At 38.6% G+C, this 10,474-nt stretch overlaps 1 protein-coding gene and 1 long non-coding RNA gene across 4 annotated transcripts in view; one reads left to right on the forward strand and one right to left on the reverse strand.

Moving 5' to 3' along the window:
• The window catches only part of plxna2 (plexin A2), a 374,923-nt gene that overhangs the window by 354,377 nt on the left and 10,072 nt on the right, over positions 1–10,474 (reverse strand). For all 3 annotated transcript variants that reach the window (XM_077512747.1, XM_077512745.1, XM_077512746.1), the window contains exon 2: positions 9,134–9,208. The gene's annotated coding sequence lies outside the window, so the exon portion shown is untranslated. The remainder of the gene's footprint in view (positions 1–9,133; positions 9,209–10,474) is intronic.
• LOC144013649 (uncharacterized) lies at positions 8,711–10,103 on the forward strand. Its single transcript, XR_013282296.1, has 2 exons — positions 8,711–8,803; positions 8,893–10,103. It is a non-coding gene; the product is annotated as an uncharacterized LOC144013649 (long non-coding RNA).

A 10,474-nucleotide genomic window follows, 5' to 3' on the forward strand; every position in this document is an offset into this window, starting at 1 on the left:
GAAAACAAAAATCTGGCTTTAAAAATCATTTTAGAAAAGATAATATTAACCATCTTACTACTAATAGTAATGACAATATTTTTATTTCCACCAATTACAGGCTGTCAATGTCAATGACAAGGACACGATCAAAACTCCACAAATGTTACATTTCAAAGTACATTTTAACAGGTTGTAATCACTTAAGTGTTACACAAATATTGAAATCAGCAAGGATGAGATGAACATATTTTCATAATTATAATTAATTATAGATTGCCCCATCCTCCCCCCAAAAAAGTGGTTTCAACCAGTGCATTGAGACTGAATATGCTGCACTTCAGTGGTGTCAAAGAGTCCTGCATGTTTTCGAGGTTTCCCTTGACCAACACAGCTGATTCAAATGATCAGCTCATCAGCAAGCTCTGCAGAATCCTGATAATGATCATGATCATTGAATTAGGCGTGTTGTTCTCATCTTTCCTCAATTATAATCTATTTGTTTGGAAAAACACTTTATTGCACAATAAAAGAAACCACCACAAGTGTGAGATTTTGATGTTTCCTCGTGCCAATCCATGTGCTTCTCTCCCTTCCTCAGCAGATGGTGCAAAAGCTTGTTTTCTGTCTGCGTGTTGGTCTGCTGATCATGTGGGGTAGCCAGCAAAGTTTTACAATACAACGGCCCTGCATATTCACAAGGCTCGAAATAAGCAACACTGAGACTCAATGAATGGAAAAAGTGAGACTCAACCATACGTCGCTACTCGCTCATAACTACACAACAAAATCGCTATATATAATATTATTAGATTATAATATAACATTCCTCCATGCTTAAGGTGTGAACCCTAAGACGTTTTGGTGAATATCTTTCCATCAAAAATGGATATTTAAAAATCGATTCGGCCGCCTATTGAATCGATTCGAGAATTGTGCGATGTAATATTGCGATATATTGCCGAATTATTTTTTTTAACACCCCTATAATCTACACTGATCAACTTTCATCTTTACCGCCATCAAGGCTACAGCTCATACTGCAACTACCGATGGTTTTAAACCTTAACTAATCTATAAACTTTTATACACTGTGTAATCTATTGACTCTAGTGAAATGTTAGCGACACCACATAAGAGTCGAGCACTGTTAGCGCTGCTCAAAGCACAAACGCTGTATTCCATTTCCATTTGAAAAGACAACGTGGTGATTGACTCAGGTTTCACAGGCATTAAGGTCTAGTGATTTCAACCACCTCTGATCACAGAGGAGCAGTTAAGGGAGCTCATGTTGCCTTGCATGCTTCCAACATGAAGGCATCCGAAATGGATTAGGTGACATCATAGTGCAGCCAGCAAACGTCAAAGAGTAACCTGATCTCAGAAAAATGCCTGAAATGACCACAAAGTTCTCATCGTGCTTGCTCCATAACAAAATGTTGTGTCTCTTCATCTTGATTGATTATAGGGAACAGTAAAAAAAAAAAAAGTTTTGAATATTGGCACAGTGGACGACTGGTAAGCACATCCACCTCACCCCAATAGTGACAGTCAGAATCCACTAGATGGCATAAGATATAATTATGCTGCATTCGAGGATGGTCGGAATTCGGACTTTTCCGAGTTGTTTTTTCCCAGTTCCGAGCTGAAAATGTTTGAGGCGAAAGTAAGCAACCAAAATGGTGGATAGTGATAAATTGTTTTTTATTTTGGTCCTCAAAACTCATTTAGACCTCCAGCAATTTTGCTTCATTTATTGTTTTTATCTTATTTCATAAGCATTTCAAATCAAATCAACTTTATTTACAACTCGAGTAAATTGTGTTTTAACATTCACGGTCTGTGTTTCCAAAGCGGTCGCCGTTGTAGAGTGACGTCACATTGTAGTCCGTAGTTTTTCCCGACTTCGCAAGTGGAATTTCCGAGTTCAAGGGGGCGTTCCCGTACACACTTGCTGGTTTGAACTCGGAAAGGTCCGACTTGCGACCATCCTCGAATGCAGCATTAATCCACCTGTTGCTATTCATATAACAGAATGAGTCATGGGACAGACACAAATTGGTGGGGAAATTGAGAAGTGATCATTATTTTTTGGGGATCTTCTATTTACATTATCGCCTTTTAGTGACTTCACTGTCTTCTTGTGGACGCACACATTCCTTGAAACGATTTAGTATTTGTGAGATTTTTATTTTTACTTTTTTAATGAACACATCCATGTGAACATGGTGTCAATCGACAACATCGTCTGGGTGCAGACATTTGGTGAAATAACCCAGTGATAGGGTTACATTCATGCAAGCGCCAAATCCAGATCAAATTTGACAACACTCTTGACTTTAGGTTTGCAACGACAATGAAGTTTTTCATCAGTAACAGCTCACAATAACAATATTAGAAGAGTTCTTGAATTAAAGCCTCTGCTTCAATCAAAACTGCATTTGTGCGTCACGTGCATAGGGCGTTTACAAAAATGGTCAGTTCTATTTTAAAAACTGATTTTCTGATAGAGCTCTCACCCTGGACTTTATCAGAATATTCAAGTGTACCCACGTAGTGGCCAGTGAGTTTGTTTATTTATCTTAGCTTGCTTAATGATGATCCATCAGCTATATGTTATTTTTCTCAGTTAAAATTGTACGTACCACTCCTAAATTGCCTTTAGGACATTTTGCAGCAATGTTGAGAGAAAACCTGAGACATGCTCAATCTTGTCAGCATTCCGGAAGCCCGCAGAAACACTCCTGGAAAATTCCTCTTTGACAATCACGCAAGCAGGATATTGGGGTGGGGGGGTTAATTATCCAAAGGTCTTGAAAAGCTCGAATGAGTGTAAGATGAATATTTTACTGCAGGCTAAAATCGTGATTTGTGAATAATGGGCTAGCTTGAACATGCCACTAGTCGGACGATTGGAGCATTTTAATCACACCCCAAACCAAGTTTTCTGTTCTTAAAGCAGAAAGTATGCACTCTTGCACCAACAGGTTAAATTGACGCTGTCAGCCTAGATACATCCTCATTGCCCTCACTGCATCTACCTGGTGCAGCCCACGTGGAAGAATGGAGTTTTGATGGAAATACAACTTTTGTGACCAAATCAAATGTAAAATCGGTGGCAGTCAATAATTCATTTTGCTCTTCATGTACTCTTCACATAAGGAGAGGCCGTGCAATCACCAAGACCAGATTACAGTCTTCATTTCGAGCTAATGAAAAAGAAAAAAGGAAATGTGGAATCAATGGCGTTCAGTCGATGTTTATCTACAGCAGTGGTGATATTCTGAAAACAAATTTAAAAAAACTCGAAATGCAGGGGCTGCACGATACTGGGAAAAAAATGGCACTGTGATTTTATTGATTTATTTAGTTATTTATTTATTATCCTTCAATATTGCAATATGAAAACATGAATATGAAAAAATCTTTTTCCCTCTCTGAATTACTGTTTGGACAGTTTAGAATAGTTTCATTGGAAAATAAACTATGGTCAGGACTCAGTAGAGCACCAAGGTATATTGAGTCACTTGAGTGTGCGCGCGTGCAAAGTCGACCTATGTTTAAATGCACTATTGTGTTCAGCATGTAATCATCCTGCCATAATTCAAGTTAAAATAATTTCTTTTCATTCCCATTTTTAATGTAGTAGATACCGTATTGCCATTAGCACATTAACATTATTCATTTGTTTTTCATTAAGCTATTCCATGTTTCAACAAAACGTGCATTTGGGTAAAAAGAAATGTTGGTATTTAAAAAAAAAAACTAACGATAATTTGATGATATTCCACAAAAAAATATATATATAGTGTAAATCTGTAGTTGCTTCACAGAACAATAATGAATACACAGTGTTTCTGGACAACATCTCTTTTTTAAAAATTTTTAAGTTGCTTTACATCACTTCTGCAAAATATTGCACAATAATATTGACCAAAATATTTAACAATGAAGAAATTCAAATTATGTCCAAGTTACAGAGGGTGTTTTCATTGGTTTCGTCACAACAATCTAATGTGCAGATCTAAAATACATAGTGGTTGACAACCACATTGTGTCCCACTTGATATCTTCAGAACTTTCTCAATGTATAACTGTTTAGTATAATGATTGATTGATTGATTGATTGATTCTGAATGCATCTAGTAGTCACTGTTTAACCATCTTCAATTCTCCATTATTATTTTACCATGCCAATTACACAAACAAACAGATATTGAATGCTTTTGAACACAAAATGGCCGATGACCGGTAAGTGAAATGGAAGATTTGTATGTCATATCCTTCCAGTGGTAATTTTCTTATTTACAAATTATTTGCAAAAACTACCTAATGATTTCCACAAGACTTTGAATATTTGGTGGAAATTTTCTTGAATGACAATAATGGGAGAGGCCACAGGGCTGTTGTTGCTTTTGTGCTTGTATCACTTCTACATAACAGTGTACATTTACTGAAAAGCTACTCATGTGCCCAGCAGAATCACATTACTTTTATACACAGCGCAGTGGATATTAACGATTCGTTTTTTGCGGATTTGCATACAGTATTTGCAGGTTTTGTTTTGTTTTTTTGCCGACCTATTCATCATAATTCATTTTGTTAGAGTTTGCAGGTTCCTGTGACTGGTGTGACTGGTGATCATCAACACAGAAACATCAAAGACGCAAAGGAAGAACTAAAGTATCTGACTTGATTGTTGACATGTATGCTTATCCCTTATCCATGCAATGGGCAACAATGATTAAGGGGTCATATTTTGATTCCATTTACTCGAGGTCATTCAGGTCATTTAAAGAGCAAAAGTGCACAACTGGATTTTGTATGTTGGCAGGGCAACATGTCATATTGACAGAAACACAGTACATAGAAAAACGTCCTTGCAAACATCACGCTCGTCGTAATCCATGTTGGACCTTTTGGAAGGTTCCAGCACTGAAATTGACCCCAATGTTTTGTATCAGTTCTTTTGTCTGACCAGGTTAACTAATGGGCTCGCTAATCAGAGGGGGGCTAGCTGCGTTTACCTCGCCCTTGTCAATAAATGAGCCACCTCTTAACTTCACCCCCTGCCTCTGCAGCCACTGATGCCTGTACACTGTGATTCCCAGTAAACCCGCACTAATCAGCACCTCCAACAATCTGGAATGTGGCCAGATTCTATAGAAGAAGAGACTTAGTGGAGAAGGAAGCTCAGGTTTTGAGAAGCGGGCAAGTCCAGGCTCGTTCATTGAGGTTGCAGGGCACCTTCACAAAGAACAGGAAGTGTTGGAAGTGTGTAGTATTGGTGCAGGTCCTTTAGGATGGGCCGTTTGCAGAGCAAATTCAAGCAAATGGTGATAGAAGGCTGATCAGTGTAAGGCAGGGGTGCCCAAACTTTTTCATTTGAGGGCCACATACAGAAACTCAGAAGGATGAAAGGGCCACATAATGTTATGAAGAGAAATTGTGTTTAGTCCTAAAAATTAAAAAATAATTTATTTGCGCTTTTGCATATTTTTGCATATAGAAAAATGCTACAGTATATAAACCATTTTATTTGTAATATGGCAGTAGGGTTATTATAGTTTTGGAATTTTTTATTTGTTATTTTTATTAGTTTTCAGGGTAGTTCTGTTAGTTTTTATTAGTTTTAGTTCTTTAATAAATGCGTAGTTTTAGTTAGTTTCAGTATTAGTATTCGTTTTTATTTTTTATATGTATTACTTGTGTGCAATATTTAAAAAACACCGTAGGAGTGATGTCATCTGAAGGTGCTTTTCTATTGGCTGTTGCTAGATTACGTCAATTCTGTGTGACATACTTTCAAAAGTCATTATTCCAATTTATATCAAAATAAATCTACTAAAAATCACACCAAAGACTAGTTTTAGTTAGTTTTGTAAACATAAAATGTAATTTCAGTTAGTTTTCGTTTTTTAAAAAGCATTTTTATTTTTATTTTATTTTGTTAACAAAATTGTTGTTTTGAATTTTAGTTTTAGTTATTTTGTAAATAATAGCACCTGTGTATTTTGACACCCAACATTCTTACTTTGATCATCTCTAAACGTTTGAACTGAGTCAAAAGCCATTTTTAGCATATGGCGCGGGCCACAAAAAAATGGACGGCAGGCCGCAAATGGCCCCCGGGCCATAGTTTGGACACCTCTGGTGTAGTGGAAACACCACCATTTTACAAGTCACCGGGACAGACTTCAGTTATGCTCTACAAAGAATAATTGGCTCACTGATGGATATGTTGTTATTCTGTTAGTTAATTAAATCAAACTCCATGACATGTTCAGTTCTTCACTTGTTCCAACAAGTTGCTTTTAACCCTCCCTTCGCCATCAATTAAAGCTGGTCATAAAATGGAGACTTGTTTGAAAAGTCCAACCGAGACTACGCCAATTATAATGGCAAGTAACTGAAAGTAAAAGCTAACAAGCACGAAAACAGTACGGTCAAACCGACTCACGACTTGACTGCTTACAGGAAATTCAAATGACCTCATATCCAGTACTGATTAATTTTTGTTTCATACTGAGACAGTGATTCTTGCTAAGACGTAATCAACTTCTATCGCACGCCTTGGGTGTTTTTCCGAGTGAGGCGCGGACCATTTGTATTCTGGGTGTGTCGCCACAAATCTGTATCCAAATGGATGCTGAAATATTTATGCCTCAAAATGACGGTGCTGCTTATTGTCAAATGTGCTTGGACATAAAAGTGCATTAGCAGCTAGGGTGCATTCCTGCCTGAGCAAGTCGGAACATCAGCCGCCATTGAGGTGGTGAAAGGAGGGGAGTACCAAGGTAGAGAGAAACACCTCAGGGTGGCCCCGGGCTGCAAAGCCTTAACAGGAGCCTCACGCAAATGCATTCAAATTGCTGCAACTGTCACAAGCATCTGAAGCAAATGGTAACATTTCAAATTAAAAACATCAGTTTCATGCTATTCAAAGGGAAGTTGAACATGCAATCAACTGGATTTGAAGCCAAGAAGAAGAAAAAGGTCTCAATTAGAATTTTCAATAGTTGTTTTGTTGTTGCTGCTTTGAGAGACTTTTGAAAGAAAATAAAACAATGGCAGCGGTTGGCAAACACGAACCGCTTTTCCTCGCGAGGGTCACTGGTATGCTGGAGCCTATCCCAGCTGTATTCGGGCAGTATTCGGGCGGGGTACACCCTGAACTGGTTGCCAGACAATCGCAGGCACACAGAGACGAACAAACATCCACACTCACAATCACACCTAGGAACAATTCAGAGTGTTCAATTACCCTACAATGCACGTTTTCATAATGTGGAAGGAAACCGGAGTACCCAGAAAAAAGCCCACGCAGGCACGGGGAGAGCATGCAAACTCCACCCAAGAAGGCTGGAGACCGGATTCAAACTTACAACCGCTGCACTGTGAGGCGGTGTGCTAAACAGTCATCCACCCGTCCCTGGAATTAACCGGCTGCAGCAGAAAACTAAAAAATAATTCCTCCACAAAATTTGAAATGTGCTCCTCAAGTGACATCATTTCTTCGCAAAACTGACATCAAAGAAAAAAAATTCTTCCCCTGAAAACGAAAGACAAGTAGTAATTGCTGGATGTCAATTGGTTGCCATTGACAAAAACACTCATCTATCTATCCTTTTTTTTTTCACTTTCTTAAAAATTAGTGTTGTAGTATAAACAAATCAAAGTTTGGCCAGCATCTCATAATGGCCTCTGTACATTTATAAAAGGGTCCACTGTCATTGCTATGGATAAAAAATACGTACTAAAACATAATTACTGAAGACTCAAAGATTGTGCTTTGATGATCAATAAAACCGATCATGAGGACGACTGAGCTGGAAAGGAGACACTCTCTTCAGAAACATCCCATCAGGGGAGGCAAAGTTAGGAATGTGTCCTCACTCTACTCCCCCCGCCCCATCTCTTCACCACTACCCCCAAAATCCAGCTATTGTGAGCAGAAAGAATGGTTTTCAAAAAGTTGTTCCTTTCACAGTGAGGGATTGCGGGTGTCGCCCCATTTTTCACATAAAGCTTAAGGGGGGAGGGGAGGGCGTACCTGCGACTCGAGGAGAGCATTTTCTACTGCAAAATGATGACCCTCTCTGTTTCTTCACTTCTACTTACTTATGTTTAGAGGTACTTTGGTGTACTCGCAAGAATGCTATTCAACTAACTATGTTAGGATGCCGTGTTTAATAGATCTTGGATAGATATAAAGTAGAAACAAATGTAATGTTATGAGGGGGCCAACTAGTCGTTTTACAAAAAAAAAAAATTGTAATATTACAAGAAAAATACAGCACTGATCAACAACTTGTATTTTTATTGGTTTTAACCAGAATAGGTTTGAAGGTCCTCTGAAGAAGTCGGGACAGAAATGAGCAATTTACAAAATGGGTTCATGAAATAATACGCACAGTGCTTTATTATAGATTAATATTACATGGCTCGCCCTATTTCATTTTGCCTTTCCCGCAGGTTTTCCGGCAAAACCTCTGAAGTGGAAAACGGGTATTGTGAGCTAATGGGAGCCCTAAAACAGGAGATTTTATTATTAAGGCTACTCCCTTTGTCTTTGATTATTTAGTTCTTAATACCCACACAGGCATGGCTGGGTGTGGTTGCTTTTTTTATGGTTGGGGAAGTGTGGGTGGCCCCTGGGTGCTTGCATCCCATTGGTTGGCTCAGAACTCTAAAGCACAGTATACCTGAGTCAGGTAGAGAAAAGACTGATAGTGCTTTGTTGTCGCTTGCATTTGCAGTGACTCAGAAAGACCGGTTTGAGGGTTTGTTTCATTTTGGCACATTTGTAAGGGGAGCAGAAAAGGTAAGTACCGTATTGCTTTTACAAATAGGAACTATCAAAACGTTTAACCGTAACTATGCCTATGATTTCTTATTTCTTTACTTCTTTAGGATAAACATTCATGTTGTCTAATTCGAGATGGGGAGTCCTGCATATATTTGCTTCAAAGTAAAATTTGGATGCACAGAAAGGTGAGGAACTGTGACTGGTGTCCAGTTACAAACCCTGACTGGACTCTGACCTAGAGCCAGAGACCCTGAAACCACAGCAAAATGTGAGCCCGGTCTTGCTGAGTCTCCTATTTCGAATTTGAAAAGATGAGGCTAACATCCAAACTTTTGCTCCACTCACCATCACCACCGCCCGTCGTTTGTGAACCAGCGCCGTGCCCGTCCCTGCAGTCACCACACCCCAACTTTGGGCCTTCTGGAAGAAGAAGTTTTAAATTAGATTACAAACTACTTCAATAGGTACATTCCATGTGTTCTATCCTTCATTCCACCGGAGTCTGTATCTGTACATAACCAGATTTCAGTGGCGTGAAGTGTACGAGACATGGAGGCTGCACATCCGACCGCCAACTTAAGAAGGTGCTCTTCTCAATTTATTTCTGAACATATTTTGAGTTGACCGTGCACTATTTTTGGGGCTACAAAATGCTTGTCATATGAAATGTCTCCCAATGTCTCTTGTTCCATGTGCTAGCTAAACAAAGTGAAGCAGAATTATGGTGTGATGCTGCAAAAACAATGGCTCCTTTATGCCACCCACGCTCATATTTTCCTAGTACTACAGCCCTCACAATCTCAAATTTAAGGTTGGGCCTTTTGCAATTTAGGCAAATGGTGCTTATTAACAATTCAACATGTGCTCCTGCTGCAGCCCGAGCCTGAACAGTGATGTCATTCAGTTTGTGCGCCTCTCGGTTGAGTGATGCATCGTGTGTGCCCATTGTTGTACTCCTACACAATCTTGCCGTGCTGCTGCGACAATCTGCTTTTCTGTCAGTGTGTAATAAAACAGCATATTTGTGGTTTTGCATTTGAATAAAGCAACATGCTGTTTTTGTGTGGAAAAGGGGAGGGGATAATTGATTAAATTAATTCTGCTACAGTACAAACTTGGCCTCAATGGAAGAGCCTCATAACAAATTATATTTATCACACACATGCTCACCCTGAAAACTGAATATATAATGCTTTGTTGCTACAAGCAGACAAAAACGACAAGGGCACACATACATAATGTAAACATTATCAGTGTAATAATGGTTGCATCTGTGGCAAGCACTATTCAATTCAATAAAAACATTCACCAGTTACGTTTTCCTTTTTTTTTTTTTCTTGTGTCATTCTTTTGATTCAAGTGCTTAAGATGAAGGTGGAAATTAAGAAAATAAATGGCCTTGATTGACTATAAGAAATTATTATTCGATGAAAATCAAAGAAATTAACGAAACTAAAGTGTATTTAACAATGAAGCTTTACAGTATATAAAACTATAGGTGACCATACGTGAATAGGCCTACGTTAAGAATTATTTACAAGCATCAGCATTGCAATAAATAAACAATTTCCTTAATGAGGATTGCAGTTGACATTCAAAGCACCCCTGAAGCTCACATCATGTCATTGAGCCCCCACAACAAAACTTCAAACACAAAGCTACGACGCAGCAGGTAAATAGAATACA

The sequence above is a fragment of the Festucalex cinctus genome, chromosome 2, assembly GCF_051991245.1.
Source record: "Festucalex cinctus isolate MCC-2025b chromosome 2, RoL_Fcin_1.0, whole genome shotgun sequence".
NCBI classification, from domain to species: Eukaryota; Metazoa; Chordata; class Actinopteri; order Syngnathiformes; family Syngnathidae; genus Festucalex; species Festucalex cinctus.